We start from the raw sequence: 16,564 nt of genomic DNA, 5'->3' as shown, positions 1-16,564 counted from the left end.
TCTGCAGGCTGATGCTCTATCCACTGAGCCAAACCATCTAGGGCTGTTCTAGTCATTTTTTTAATAATTAAATTTTTAAAAAATTACAGTTGACCTGCAATATTATATTAGTTTCAGGTGTACACCATAGTTATTAGTCACTTATATAACTTATGACCTGGTCACCCCGATAAATCTAGTACTCATCTGACACCATACATAGCTATTATAATATTGTTGACTGACTATATTCCTATGCTGTATTTTATATCCCCATGTTTTGTTTTGTTTTTGTAACTGGAAATTTGTACTTAATCACTACCCTTTTTTCACTTAACCCTTCAATCCCCCTCCCTTCTGGCAACCATCAGCTTGTTTTCTGTATCTATGAGTCTGTTTCTGTTCTGCTTGTTCATTTCTTTTGTTTTTTAGATTCTACATATAAGTGAAATCATATGGTATTTGTCCTTCTCTGACATTTCACTAAGCATAATTCCCTCTAGGTCCATTCATGTTGTTGCAGATGGTAAGATTTCATTCTTTTTTATGGCTGAGTTATCCGTTATATATATAAAGTGGGGCAAAAGGAGGTTTACAGTTGTGAGGATGCAAAACACAGAGTTTATTCTTTATTACTTATTACTAGAGGCCTGGTGCATGAAATTTGTGCGGGGGTGTGGGGGGTTGTCCCTCAGCCCAGCCTGCACCCTCTCCAATCTGGGACCCCTTGGGGGATGTCCGACTGCTGGTTTAGGCCCGATCCCTGTGGACATCCGGCAGTCGGACATCCCTCTCACAATCCAGGACTAATGGCTCCTAACCACTTGCCTGCCTGCCTGCCTGCCTGCCTGATTGCCCCTAACCACTCTGCCTGCCAGCCTGATATCCCCCTAAATCGCTCCCCTGCCAGCCTGATTGATGCCCAACTGCTTCCCTGCCGGCATAATCGTCCCCAACTGCCCTTCCTTGCTGGCCCGATAGCCTCCAACTGCTGGCCCTATCGCCCCCAACTGCCTTCCCCTGTGGGGCTGAGGGGACTGGGAGACTAAGGCTAGATGAGGTGGGGCTGAGGGGACTGGGGACTCTGGCTGGTTGAGGCAGGGCTGAGGGGACTGGGCGCCGCCATCTTGTGAGGGCATGACAGTCAATTAGCATATTCCCTCTATTAGATAGGATTGTATTATTTTCTATTTGAACAGTTGTAAACCTCCTTTTGCCCCACCCTGTATGTACCACATCTTTACCCATTTGTTTCTCAATGGACACTTGGTTACTTTCATATCTTGGCTATTGTAAGTAATGTTACAATGAATACAGGGAGTGGACACATCATTTTGGATTCGTGTTTTGGATTTCTTCAGATAAATACCCAGAAGTGGAATTTCTGGGTCATATGGTAGTTCTGTTTCTAATTTTTTGAGTAACTTTCATACTGCTTTCCATGGGGGCTACACCAGTGTACAATCCTACTAACAGTGCACGCAGCTTTCCTTTTCTCCACATCCTCACCAAAACTTTTTTATTTGTTGACTAGAGAGGCTTGATGCACAAAATTTGTGCAGGAGTAGGCCTTTCTTCCCCTGGCTGTCGGCACCAGCTTCCCTCTGGCACCCAGGACCCGGGCTTCCCTCCGCCTGCTGGCACCTGGGACCCGGGCTTCCCTCGCAGCCCTGATTTCATCCAGAAGGTCATCCGGAAGGATGCCCGGTCTAATTAGCATATTACAATTTTATTATTATAGACTAGAGGCCCAGTGCATGAAATTTGTGCATGAGGGGAGGGGGTCTCCTCAGCCCAGCCTGCTCCCTCTCTAATCTGGGACCCTTTAGGGGATGTCCATCTGCTGGTTTAGGCCTCTCACAATCTGGGACTGCTGGCTCCTAACAGCTCACCTGCCTGCCTGCCTGATCGCCCCTAACTGGCCCCCCACCCCCTGCCGGCCTGGTCACCCCTTACTGCCCCCCCCCCACCGGCCTGGTCACCCCCAACTGCCCCCCCTGCTGGCTTCATCACCCCACGCAGCCTGCCGTTCAGTCGTTTGGTCGTCCCTCACTAACCCCCCTGCCGGCCTGGTTGCCCCACACAGCCTGCTGTTTGTCATTACTGTGACAGCATCCCAGACAGTTTGCATATTTCTCTATTATTAGTATAGACTAGAGGCCCACTGCATGGATTCGTGCACATTGAAAGGAAATTAATTAGAAGGTGGCTGGCGGGGTGGGACTGGGCGAGACGGGTCAGACACACCCTGGAGCCAACCTCCCATGGTCCCTCCCGTGGCCCCTCCCTGGGCGGTTGCACCTGGGGTGGCACTGGGGTTCGAAGGGCATCTGGGGAGTGAGTGGGGTCCCTCCAGCAGATGGTGTTCCTCGGCCTGGCCTGCGGGGTTTGGGCCGGCAGTTCGACATCCCCCGAGGGGTCCCGGAGTGCGAGAGGGCACTCTGCAAAGTTGCTGTCTCTCGGCAGCTCCTGCGTTGAGTGTCTGCCCCCTGGTAGTCAGTGGGTATCATACCTGCCTGTCGGTCAGCCAGTCACTTAGCCTTTTATATAGATAAAGTGTGAGGTAATATCTCACTGTGGTTTTAATCTGCATTTCCCTGATGATTGGTGATGTTGAGCATCTTTTCACATATCTACTAGCTATCTGTATGTACTCTTTGGAGAAATGTCTATTTAGGTCCTCTGCCCACTTTTAAGTTGGATTGATTGATTATTTATTTAGTTAGTTAGTTATTTATTTTGGTGTTAGGTTGTATGAGTTGGCCCTGGCTGGTGTGGCTCAGTTGGTTGGGCATCATCCCAAACAACAAAAAGTTTTGGGTTCAATTCCCAGTTATAGCATATGCTTGGGTTGCGGATTTGGTCCCTGGTGGGTCGGGGTGTGTACACGAGGCAACTGATCGATGTTTCTCTCTCACATTGATGTTTCTCCCTCTTCCACTCTCTCTTCCACTCTCTCTTTCTCTCTCTCTAAAATTAACAAAAACCAATTAAAAAAAAGTTGTATGAGTTGCCTGTATATTTGGAATATTAGTCCCGTTATCAGATATATCATTGGCAAATGTATTCTTCCATTCAGTAGGTTGTCTTTTTTGTTGTTGTGTTAATCCTTACTCGATATTTTTCCATTGATTTCTAAAGAGAGTGGAAGGGAGGGGGAGAGACAGAAACATCAATTGGTTGCCTCCCACATGAGCCCCAACCAGGGTGGGGGATCGAGCCTGTAATCGAGGTATATACCCTTAACTGGAATTGAACCTGGGAGCCTGCATTCCACAGGCCTACACTCCACTGAACCAAACCAGCTAGGGCAGTAGAATGTCTTCATTTTGTTGATGGTTTCCTTCACTGTGCAAAAACCCTTTAGTTAGATATAGTCCCATTTGTTTATATTTTCTTTTGTTTCCCATGCCTGAGGAAACATTCACAAAAATATTACTAAGAGTGATGTCGGAGAGTTTTCTGATAGTTAGTTTTGAGTAAGAAGAATTGAATAAATAAAGTATGCTTATGTTATCATTAGTTCTTGGTATGGAAATTTCAGAAGCAGTATGAACTCAAAGAGATCAGGAGGAATAGCAATCACAAAGAGGCGAATCTGGGCTGCCATGTATTAAAGATAACTTAATATTTAAATAATGCTTACTGGTTCTAAATTCTTTACATACATTATTTTCCCCACAATGGTCCTTTTTATAACCATTTTACAGATGACAAAACTGAGTAACAGAATGTAAATGAAATACTCACTACGTAATATGTATAGGTAATCTGGCTCAAGAATCCAAGCTCTATAGATTTTATTTAGGTCTAATATTGATACAGTGATACCCACATTTTTAAAAATTTGACAAATATTGCCCTAGCTGGTGTGCTAAGTGGTTAGAGCATAGGCTTGCTCACCGAAGGATTGTGGGCTTGATTCCCTGTCAAGGGCACATTCCTGGGTTGTAGGTTTGATCCCTGGCCCTGGTCTGGGAGTGTGCGAGAGGCAACCAACTGATGTGTCTCACATTGATGCTGCTCCCTCCCTCCCTCCTTTCCACTCTCTAAAACTCAATGGAAAAAATATACCCTGATGAGGATTAACAAAAAAATTAAAAATGCAAACATTGGTGCCATTTATTATTATTTTTTACTTCTGTTTGCCAAAACACTGAGTTTGTATTATAGTTTTTATGTGTTTAGAGCAATTTTATTTGATTTATATTTTTAAAATATATTTTTATTGATTTCAGAGAGGAAGGGAGAGGGAGAGAGAGAAACATCAATGGTGAGAGAGAATCACTGATCAGCTGCCCCCTGCATGCCCCACTGGCACTGAGGATCGAGCCTGCAACCCGGGCATGTGCCCTGACTGGGAATCGAACTGTGACCTCTTGGTTCTTAGGTTGATGCTCAACCATTGAGCCACCCCAGCTGGGGTTTAGAGTGATTTTAAAGCAAGGACATTATTGTGAAGGCATGGTGTTCAGGAAGTAAGTTCCTGGAGTATTTACCTTCTAAGCCTTAACTTAGGGAGATACGGCATTTGTAACACCTAGTTAGAGAACAGATACATAGTAGAGTGAATTATCAGGAAGACTTATCAGAAAAGCCAAGAGAAGAAAAATAAAGTGGATCTAGGCATATGAAGTAGAGGGGGGGAGGAAAAAATGAGTTAGTTTGAACATGTACTAGGGTGGTGTAGCCCTTTCTGTGAGAGGTGTTGAGTCATATGGACCCACTGCACAGAGATAGGAGAGTTAGACCTAGGGTGTGGTGCTGGCTACACATTATTCAGAACTAGGAATTTAAGTGGGATTCATTTCCTTGATCATTCAAAAGAACTCTAGGGAACAGCATGAGGAAAAGCAGAAAAGAGTGGCCATTTGGGGGAATATCAGGTAATCATATTTGAATGTAACACAGATCCATCTGGGTTGGGAAAGGACTGGAATCTATAGTTTGCCCAGAAAAATGAACTAGCTCTTTTTACAAATCACATGTTCTTTAAAACACAGATAAGAGTTATAAGCACTGAGCCTTGGGTTTCTTTCCTATATAGTATTTGTACTAGATTGCACTAGACTTGTAGTAAGTTACCAGTTTTTAAGGTTTGTTCCCCAAAGTCCTAGCTCTGTGGTGGTATAACAGGGATTTCATAAGCATTTGATTCACATTTTAACATTTTATTTTATTTATTTTTAAAGATATATTTTTACTGATTTCAGAGAGGAAGGGCGAGAAATAGAGAAACATCAGTGACGAGAGAGAATCACTGATTGGTTGCCTCCCGCACACCTCACACGGAACCGAGCCTGCAACTTGAACATGTGCCCTGACTGGAACTGAACTGTGACCTCCCGGTTCATAGGTTGACACTCAACCACTGAGCCACGCTGGCCAGGTGTGATTCACATTTTAATATTTTAAACTTAAAACACTATAAACACAGATTAGTGGTCACCAGGAGTTAGGAATGGAGGAAGAGGGAATGTGGTTATGGAGATAGTATGAGGGAACCTTGTGTGGAGGGAATAGTTCTGCACTTCAGTTGTGGTTACTCGAGGCTACAAAGATTTTGTAGAACTACTCACATGTGCACATGGATGCACGAACACACACACATACACAGTGCATGTAAAATTGGTGAAATTGGAGTAAACTCTGGATTGTACACTGTCAGTTTTTTGGTTGTGATATTATTGTGCTAGACTTAATGGAAGATGTTACCACTGGGGAAGGTTAGGTGAATGGTGCTTAGGTAATTATTTTATTTATTTATTTATTTATTTATTTATTTATATGTATATATTTTTTGTTAATCCTCACACAAGGATATTTTTCCATTGATTTTTAGAGAGAGTGGAAGGGAGTGGGAGAGACAGAGAGAAACATTGATGTGAGACACATTGATTGGTTGCCTCCTGCATGTGCCCTGACCAGGGGTTAGGCTGGGGAGGAGCTTGCAACCGAGGTATGTGCCATTGACCAGAATTGAACCCAGAACCCTTTGGTCTACAGTTCGATGCTCTACCCACTGAGCCAAACCAACTAGCGCTGTAATTATCTACGCTAATAAAAGAGAAAGATGCAAATTAACCATCACTCAGCCACTCCCACAAGCCATGCCCACCAGCCAATCAGTAGCGCATATGCAAATTAGCCCAACTAAGATGGCAGTGGCCACGGAGCTGGAGCGAGCAGGAGGGTTGGATTGCCCCCAGCTTCCCGCCTGCCCTGGCTGGCCCTGGGCTCTGCTCAAGGCTACAGAGTTTCAATTATAGAAGATAAATAAATCCCAGATACCTGCTTCCAGCTAGCCGTGGCCTCTGCTCAAGGAGGCACTGAAAAAAAGAAAAAAAGGAGAGGCTGGAAGCTTGGGTCACCGGGGGGCGTGGCCAGCCTGAAAACAGCCATTAACACCTCACCCAGGCTGGCCACACCCCCATGGGGTGAGGGTCCCCGCTCTGGGGTTTGGCCAGCCTGCAAACAGCCATCAGCCCCTCACCCATGCTGGGCAGGCACCCCAGCAGGACCCCCACCCTGATCTGGGATACCCTTCAGGGAAAACCAGCCGACCCCCACCCGTGCACGAGGCCTCTCTCCTATATAATAAAAGGGTAATTTCAAATTGACCCTAACAGCAGAGTGACTGGGAATGACTGGTCACTATGACACACACTGACCACCACGGGGCAGACACTTAATGCAGGAGCTGCCCCCTGGTGGTAAGTGCACTCCCACAGGGGGAGCTCTGCTCAGCCACAAGCCAGGCTGATGGCTGCCAGCACAGTGGTGGTGGTGGGAGCCTCTCCTGCCTCAGCAGTGCTAAGGATATCTGACTGCATCTTAGGCCTGCTCCTGGCTGGCAAGTGGACATCCCCTGAGGGCTCCCGGGCTGCCAGAGGGATGTCTGACTGCCAGCTTAGGCTCAATCTCCCAGGGGGCAGGCCTAGGCCAGCAGGTGGACATCCCCTGAGGGGTCCCAGACTGCGAGAGAGCACAGGCCCGGCTGAAGGACCCCCCAAGTGCACAAATTTTTGTGCATCGGGCCTCTAGTTTTAAAATAAAAAGTAAAAAGGCAAAAAAAAAAAGACAAAACAATACAATGTAGTTAGAATATTGGAGGGAAATTGAGCAAAACTAAAAGTTAAAATTATCCATAATGCCAACACCCAGGATGACAATCCTTGTAATAGGGCAGTGGTTCTCAACCTTCCTAATGCTGCGACCCTTTAATACAGTTCCTCGCCCTAGCTGGTTTGGCTCAGTGGATAGAGCGTTGGCCTGCAGACTGAAGGTTCCCAGGTTCAATTCCGGCAAGAGCACATGCCCAGATTGTGGGCTCCATCCCCAGTGTGGGGCGTGCAGGAGGCAGCCAATCAATGATTCTCTCTCATCATTGATGTTTCTGTCTCTCTCTCCCTCTCCCTTCCTCTCTAAAATCAATAAAAATATATTTTAAAAAAATACAGTTCCTCATGTTGTGGTGACCCCCAATTTCATTGTTACAAATTGAACATAATTAAAGCATAGTGATTAATCACAAAAACAATATATAATTATATACGTGTTTTCTGATAGTCTTAGGCAACCCCTGTGAAAGGGTCGTTTGACCCACAAAGGGGTCGCGACCCACAGGTTGAGAACTGTAATAGAGTTTCTTGCTTTTTTTGTGCATGTACTTGAATTTTAAACAATTCTATTGATTAGAAGGATTGTAGCTTTATTTTAAAAATTCAGGCTAGTACTTGTTTGCCAATGTAAAAGTATATAAGCAAATTCACTGCTGTAGAGCACACACTACATTATGTAATAACGTGATTGCCTTATGCATAATATCCTGATGTCATAGTGTCTTTAAGATTTTTATTTATTATTATTAAAATATATTGTTATTTATTTAAGGGAGAGGGAGAGAGAGATAGAAACATCAGTGATGAGAGAGAATAATCGATTGGCTGCCTCCTACATGCCCCCTACTAGGAATCAAGCCCACAACCCAGACATGTGCCCTGATCAGGAATCGAACCAGGAATTGAACCGATGACCTCCTGGTTCATAGTTCAATCAATGCTCAATCACTGAGCCATACCGACTGGTCATGATTTTTCATTTTCCCCCAAAATATTTGTGTATTACCAAGTATTCTCATTTCTTAATTTTATTAGAGATTTAACTTAGAATTGTTCTACTTTATTATACCTTGAGAGGTATAATAAAATTATTAGCTATCATTAATATACTATTTAAAACAAACAAAAAACCCTTTTATTTGCCACTGCTAATATCTGTGAATCAGGTTTTTCTTGATATTGTGCAATCAAAACAAAACTAATTTGACTGCCCCAGTCTTCCATGATTTAAAGTTTGTGTTCATCAGAAGAGCTTAATTGTAAATGTTATGAATGTGAACTTTTAAAATACATTAATAGGATAAAATACTGCTTTAATCTGTTTCTCATTGCAGATTTACATAAAATTTTATTTAGAAAAATGTTCTTTTGCTAAAAAAGTATTTTAAGCTATGTATTATGATCTATAACATTTCTTTAACAAAAAAAAAATTTCAAGGATGCTGTTGTTGCTGTTTGACTGTTGACCTTTTTAAAAACAATCATTGTGCCGAAACCGGTTTGGCTCAGTGAATAGAGCGTCGGCCTGTGGACTGAAGGGTCCCAGGTTCAATTCCGGTCAAGGGCATGTACCTGGGTTGCGGGCACATCCCCAGAGGGGGATGTGCAGGAGGCAGCTGATCGATGTTTCTCTCTCATCGATGTTTCTAACTCTCTCTCTCCCCCTTCTTCTCTGTAAAAAATCAATAAAATATATTTAAAAAAACAACAACAATCATTGTATTTGAGAAGTAAAATAGTGGAAGATTAATGAAGGTGAGTATACTCAACTCCACACTGTGTTTTAAGAGTTTTATTTATTTCTTCCTGTGCATCGTGCTAAGAGTTAAGATCACAGACTGTAGAGCAAGAATACCTTGGGTTGAAATCTTGGCGCTATAACTTGATCTCTTTTGTTTTAGTTTCCTCCATAAAATGAGGAAAATAATAGTGTCTAACTTAGGATTACTATGAATATAAAGTGCACCATTGTACCAATCCCTGTAAACAATTTAGCACAGTGCCTGTCACAAAAGTAAGTGCTCATAAAACTTATTATTTTAATGCAAGGCTGAGCCCAGCTGTAGTGGCTTAGTTGGTTGAGTGTTGTCCTGTGCACAGAAAGGATGCCGTTAGGATCTTGGTCAGGGTACGTACGTGGGTTGCGGGTTTGATCTCCAGTTGGAGCTTATGTGGAAGGCAACCTATCAGTGTTTCTCACATTGATGTTTTTCTCTCTCCCTTCCTCTCTCTAAACATGTCGTTTGTGAGGATTAAAAAAACCCCAATGGTTGCGATTATATCTTTCCCCCTCACTTAACATGTTACAACTGCCCAGGTGGCGTGGCTCAGTGATTGAGCGTTGACCTACGAAACAGGAGGTCATGGTTCAATTCCTGGTCAGGGTACATGCCCAGGTTGCACGCTCAGTAGGGGGCATGCAGTAGGCAGCTGATCAGTGATTCTCATCATAGAAGTTTCTATCTCTCTTCCTCTTCCTTCCTCTCTGAAATCAATAAAAATATCTTAAAAAACACACGTCACAACTATTTTCTTATAACTCTACCATTAATGTAACTATGTCAAGTGTCCTGTATCTTTGCTACTATTGGGCATGCTCATTGTTTTAGACCTTTATCAATTTGATACATGAAAATGTCATCTCATTGTTTTGTTTTGCATTTTCTCTCCAACTATAAGCAAGGTTTAATGGTTTTCACATTTTTAACTGTTTGCATTTCTTCTCTTGAGTCTTGCCTGCATATATCTTAGAATTTTTTTTTAAAATATATTTTATTGATTTTTTACAGAGAGGAAGGGAGAGAGAGATAGAGAGTTAGAAACATCGATGGGAGAGAAACATCGATCAGCCGCCTCCTGCACACTCCCCACTGGGGATGTGCCTGCAACCCAGGTACATGCCCTTGACTGGAATCGAACCTGGGACTTTTCAGTCCGCAGGCCGACGCTCTATCCACTGAGCCAAACCGGTTTCGGCTGCATATATCTTAGAATTTTTTATGTTGATATAGATAAATGCTTTATATCTTAAAGGATAGGAATATCTTATATTTGATGCTAATATTTTTGCAATTTTAGTTCTGTTTTATTAATTTTTGTAGTGTATACTTTTTTTAAGTATATAAAAATTTATTTTCTTTGTAATTTTTTAATATGTTTTAAGTTTACAAGAGCGTTTCTCATTCTGATATCAGATGAATGTGTATTTCTAATTTCTTTTAGTTTTGAAAAAAATTCCTTAATCATCTAGAACAGTGATGGTGAACCTATGACACGCGTGTCAGAGGTGACATGCGAACTCATTTTTTTGGTTGATTTTTCTTTGTTAAATGGCATTTAAATATATAAAATAAATATCAAAAATATAAATCTTTGTTTTACTATGGTTGCAAATATCAAAAAATTTCCATATGTGACACGGCACCAGAGTCAAGTTAGGGTTTTTCAAAATGCTTACACGCCGAGCTCAAAAGGTTCACCATCACTGATCTAGAATGTAGTGTATCTCTACATTAGATGAGTCTGTAACCTAATTTTTGTACAGATCTATGTTTAATGAATTTTTGTATTCTGGATATTACCTGTTTATACCTTCATGTTTTCTGCCTTCTGGGTTGTCTTTTTTTACCTTATTGGTAGCAGGAGGATTTTATTTTATTTTAAAATCTTTATTGTTGATAGTATTACAGATGTACAGTAAAACAGCTTGGGTGGGGTGGGGTCTCAGAGAATCACTAAGGCCAGGCGAACAGTGTGAGCCAGGTTGATGGAAACTCAGAGATATGGTGTCTCTCAGTTGTTTTTTTGGTGAGGAAGGTCTCAGAATAGGACAGTGACATTTGCCAGCACTTTTGTCTGGAAGAAAGATGCCCCCCACCCCCGTCATAACCTAGTTCTTGTCCTGATTCTTCCCTCCAGTTGCACCCCTCCACACGGATCCTGCCCAACCCCAGGCCTTCACCATCCCATTGTCTATTTCCATGGGTTATGATTCAATTGTTGATAGATATGTATTTATTGCATTTTATTGTTTGTTTGTTTTTTCTTCTTAAAGAAGACCTTTTAACATTTCATGTAATACTGGTTTGGTGGTAATGAACTCCTTTAGGTTTTGCTTGTCTGTGTGCTCTTTATCTGACCTTCATTTCTAAATGATAGCTTTGCTGGGTAGAGTAATGTTGGTTGTAGGTTCCGCCTTTTCTTTCTTTTTTTTTAATCTTTAAATTCTTTATTAGTTAAGGAATTACAAATGTGTCCTCATCCCCCCCCATTAACCCCCTCCCACACACACCCCCCACTTGTGCTCTCATCCCCCTGTTGTCCATGTCCATTGGTTTGGCTTATATGCATGCATACAAGTCCTTTGGTTGATCTCTAGGTCCTGCTTTTTCATCATTTTGAATATTTCTTGCCACCTTCTTATTTGGCCTGCAAAGTTTCTGTTGAGAAATGAGTCGACAGTCCTATGGGTGCCTTTCTGTAGCTAACTAACTGCGTTTCTCTTGTTACTTATAAGATTCTCTCTTTGCCTTTAACCTTTTGCATTTTAATTATATGTCTTGGTGTGGGACTCTTTTTTTTTAGTTTCTCTTGTTTGGGACTCTCTGTGCTCCCTGGACTTGTATGTCTATTTCTTCCACCAGGTAAGGGAAGTTTTCTGTCATTATTTCTTCAAATAGGTTTTTAATTTCTTGCTCCCTGTCTTCTTCTGGCACCCCTATGATGCAAATGTTGGTATGCTTGAAGTTGTCCCAGAGGCTCCTTACACTATCTTCATATTTTTGGATGCTTTTTTCTTTTTGCTGTTTGGGTGGGGGTTTTTTGCTTCCTCATATTCCAAATTGCTGATTTGATTCTTTGTGTCCTCTACTCTACTGTTGATACCCTGTAAATTATTCTTCATTTCAGATAGTGTATACTTCATTTCTGACTGGTCCTTTTTTATGTCATTGATGTTCTCTCTAAGTTCCTTGGTGTTGTCATTAAGTTCCTTGAAAATGTTACTAAATTCCTTGAAGTTTGAGCATCCTTATAACTATTGTTTTAATCTCTGTATTTCGTAGTTTGCTTGTTTTTATTTCACTTAGTTCTTTTTCTGGAGATTTCTTCTATTCTTTCGTTTGGCACATTTTTCTTTGTCTCCACATTTTGGTTGTTCCCTGTGTTTATTTCTATGTATTAGGTAGAGCTGCTATGTCTCCTGGAATTGGTAGAGTGGCCTTGTGTAGTAGGTGTCCTGTACGGCCTTCCCAGTGGCTCAGCCTCCCCAGTCACCTGAGCTGGGCACTCTAGGTGCACTCCTGTGTGTACTCTTGTACGGCCTTCCCAGTGGCTCAGCCTCCCCAGTCACCTGAGCTGGGCACTCTAGGTGCACTCCTGTGTGTACTCTCCCACTATAGTTTATCCTTGCTTGCTGTTGGCCTCACTGAGAGGGATTGACCCCTAGGCCAGTTGGCTGTGTGGACCAGCAGCTACTACAGTGGGAGAGTTGCTGTGCAGGAGACACCCCTATGGAGCAGGACTTGCTTCAGTGGGGCTTTGGTGCTCTGCAAGCCTGCCTCTTGAGCATGTGTTGGTAGTGGATGTGGTAGGGTTGTAATCAGGTGTGCTCTGAAGCTGACCATGGGGTGCACTGGCTTTGGGGCCTCCTGGAGGGTGCAAAGTCAGCTATTGCCTGAGCCCTGCCTGGGGCAACCTGGCATGAGCTACAGAGAGATCTGCAGATGGCTGCTACTTGTGTGGGGTTTGGAGGTGCCCAGGAGAGGCCAAGGCAGGCTGCTACTAGTGCTGGGCCTGGGGCCTCTTATTAAGAGTTATATGGCATGCTGAGGCCAGCTGATACTTGTTTGAGAGATTTTTAAAAAGTCTGAAGCCTGAGCCAGGACAAGCTGTTCATATGGAAAGACCACTGCAAACAGCTTGGGTGGGGTGAGGTCTCAGGGAGTCACTAAGGCCAGGTGAACAGTGTGAGACAGGTTGGTGGAAACTCAGATATGGCACCTGTCAGTTGGTTCTTTTGACAGGGGAGGTCTCAGCATAGGACAGTGACGTTTGCCAGCACTTTTGTCTGGGAGAAAGCTGCCCCCAAGTTCTTATCCTGATGCCAGATAAGATGGTTACTCCCTCTATGTCCCTGGATCCTTTTAAGCTGCTGCCCTAGCGCTGGAGTTCGGAGGGAGTGAGTCCAAGGAAGTCCATGCGCTAGCCCTTTAACTGGAGCACCTTGGACTTCCACAGCCTCTGTGTCCATTCAGCTACAATTCTTGCTGGTTTTTACAGCCTGAACGTAGGGAGATCTCTCTTCCTGACATTGGCATCCTGGGCTGGTGGTTTTAGTGTGGGGCTGGGACCACACTTGCTCTTCACAGGAAACCTACTCAGCCAAGGTATCCTTCCCTTAAAAAACGCCACATGTGGATTTTGGACCAGCCTGTTCCATGCCTCCACCCCTCCTACCAGTCTCAATGTGGTTACTTCTTTAAATCTCTAGGTGTAGGGCTTCCATTCAGCCAGATTTCAGGCAGTTCTGAATGATGGTGGTTCTGTGATTAGTCGTATTTTATAATGTGGTTGTGGGAGGATGTTACTGCCTATTTAACTATGCCCCCATCTTGACTGAGTAAGAGGATTTTAGGTACATTAGTTAATCCTTTGTTATATGTGTTATACATATTTTCTCCTAGTATCTCATTTTTCTTTTTTTTTCTTTTTTATTATTAGTTAAGGTATTACAAATGTGTCCTCATCCCCCCCATTAACCCTCAACCTCCCCTCACCCCTGCCCCCCACACTCACGATCCCATCCCCCTGTTGTCCATGTCCATTGGTTTGGCTTATATACATGTATACAAGTCCTTCGGTTGATCTCTTCCCCTTACCCCCGCCCTCCCCTACTTTCCTTCTGGGGATTGATAGTCTGATCGCTGTTTCTCAGTCTTTGGGTCTGTCCCTTTTCATCAGTCTATGTTGTTCTCTATAATCCACCAATGAGTGAGATCATGTGGTATTTATCTTTCTCTGACTGGCTTATTTCACTTAGCATAATGCTCTCTAGTTCCATCCATGCTGTTGCAAAAGGCAAGAGTTCCTTCTTTTTTACCGCAGCATAGTAGTCCATTGTGTATATGTACCACAGTTTTCTAATCCACTCATCTGCTGATGGGCACTTAGGCTGTTTCCAAATCTTAGCTATGGTGAATTGTGCTGCTATGAACATAGAGGTGCATATATCCTTTCTGATTGGCGTTTCTGGTTTCTTGGGATATATTCCTAGTAGTGGGATCACTGGGTCAAATGGGAGTTCCATTTTTAGTTTTTTGAGGTCATTTTTCTTTTAATTTTATCTTTATTCATATAAGTAAAACTTAAAAAAAAACACATTAAAATCTTTTTTTTTATTTTTCAATTATAGTTGACATAAAATAGTATATTATAGTCACGTGTGCAACAGTGATTAGACATTGTATATCTTACTAAGTGATCATCCGGATAAACTTTGTATCCACCTGACACCATACATAGTTATGAGAATAGCATTGACTATGTTGCCTGTGCTGTACTTTATATCCCTGTGATTATTCTGTAACAACAGTTTGTACTTCTTAATCCTCTTACCTTTTCTACCCATTCCCTCACACCCCCTCCCATCTGGCAACTGTCAAAATGTTCTCTGCATTCATGAGTCTGTTTCTGTTCTGCTTCATCCTTTTTTTGTTGTTTTTTTAGATTGAATTGTTGATAGATATGCATTTATAGATATGCATTTATTGCCATTTTGTTCATCTTTTTTTTTATCTTTTTAAAGAAGGCCCTTTAACATTTCATGTAATACTGGTTTGGTGATGAACTCCTTTAGCTTTTTCTTGTGTGGGAAGCTTTTTTTTTTTTGACTTGGAAATTTTACTTTATTTACAAACATTGTGCTATAAACAAAGATGTAATTCTACCCCTTTTAAATATTATAATCCATAATTTCCTGAAAAAAACAAAACACATTTACATAGTTTTAATCTTTCTGCATAAAACTGTATTATGGGCCCTAGCTGGTTTGGCTCAATGGATAGAGCATTGGCCTGTAGACTGAGGGGTCCCGGGTTCGATTCCGGCCAAGGGCACATGCTTGGGTTGCGGGCTCAATCCCCAGTGGGGGGCATGTAGGAGGCAGCCAATCAATGATTCTCTCTCATCATTGATGTTTCTCTCTCCCCCTCTCCTTTCCTCTCTAAAATCAATAAAATATATTTTAAAAAAAAAACAACAACTGTATTATGGGATGAGTAAAATACAGAATGATCTAAGACAGTGGTCGGCAAACTGCGGCTCGCAAGCCACATGCGGCTCTTTGGCCCCTTGAGTGTGGCTCTTCCACAAAATACCACGTGCGGGCTCACACGTACAGTGCGATTGAAATTTCGTGGCCCATGCGCAGAAGTCGGTATTTTGTGGAAGAGCCACACCCAAGGGGCCAAAGAGCTGCATACGGCTCGCGAGCCGCAGTTTGCCGACCACTGGTCTAAGACATAAAAACAAGACAAAACTTACCCAGCATGAATGCCCTAGTGACAAATGGAAATAAAATTAAGACGCACACTCCTTAATGTAGTACTCCAAGAAATGGAAACATGATACTTTTGGCACTGGTAAATGCTTCACAATAAAGTCTTACCTTGATAAGTCTTATTACATAGTATAGTTTATAATTGTGATTGTTTAGGATTGCTCTTAGAGGCTGTTTATGCTGATTTCAAAAAATAAGTCATGGTAAAGGGTATAGACTTTTTTACCAATGAAAATATGTAGATACTGATCTGGTCTTATTTAGACCGATTACTAAAATAGTAAATGCATGAAAATAATTTAAAACAAAAACACAATTGCCAGGTGACTATCTGACTTACAAAATTATAAATCTTCCTAAAGTCAGACTGTATTGCTCCTTGATAGTTACTGTAAATTTGAATTTTTCATAGCCAAGACAATATAGACAAAATATTTAAAGAGTTCAAAATAAATTCATCCCAATTACCTATTTATCACTTTATATGTAGTAATTACTTCTTTAAATTATTTAAGTTTTATCTAGGAGGATAATCACTCTCCGAGCATCATAACTAAGTCACAAGGAACTTCAAAAGTTAAAAAAAAATATAAGCATAACCAGTGGACATAAGACATTGGGGGATAGGGGAGGCTAGGGGACTGTCTAGGGTGGGGGGATAAAATGGACACATATGTAATACCCTTTGTAATACTTTAAGCAATAAATAAAAAAAAATAAAACATCTGATGAAAAAAAAAAAAAAAGTTAAAAAAAAAATCATCCCTGCCCTGACTGGTTTGGCTCAGTGGATAGAGCGTTGGCCTGCAGACTGAAGGGCCCCAGGTTCGATTCCAATCAAGGGCACCAGAAAAAAAAATTAAAGAATAAAAGAAAAAAGGGAAAAAAAATCATTCCTGAGAAGTGA

The 16,564-nt window shown here is 42.1% G+C and overlaps 2 protein-coding genes across 2 annotated transcripts in view; one reads left to right on the top strand and one right to left on the bottom strand.

The window, feature by feature from the left end:
• SEPTIN14 (septin 14) overlaps positions 1-16,564 on the bottom strand; it is a gene marked incomplete at both ends in the record, with an annotated part of 334,062 nt that overhangs the window by 244,651 nt on the left and 72,847 nt on the right.
• The window catches only part of VKORC1L1 (vitamin K epoxide reductase complex subunit 1 like 1), a 71,716-nt gene that overhangs the window by 5,273 nt on the left and 49,879 nt on the right, over positions 1-16,564 (top strand). The gene's annotated exons all lie outside the window — the stretch shown is intronic.

Source organism: Myotis nattereri (genome assembly GCF_964212035.1).
Source record: "Myotis nattereri genome assembly, chromosome: 4".
NCBI classification, from domain to species: domain Eukaryota; kingdom Metazoa; phylum Chordata; class Mammalia; order Chiroptera; family Vespertilionidae; genus Myotis; species Myotis nattereri.
Note: the sequence above shows the minus strand (reverse complement) of the source record. Positions and strands in the feature narration are given on the sequence as shown.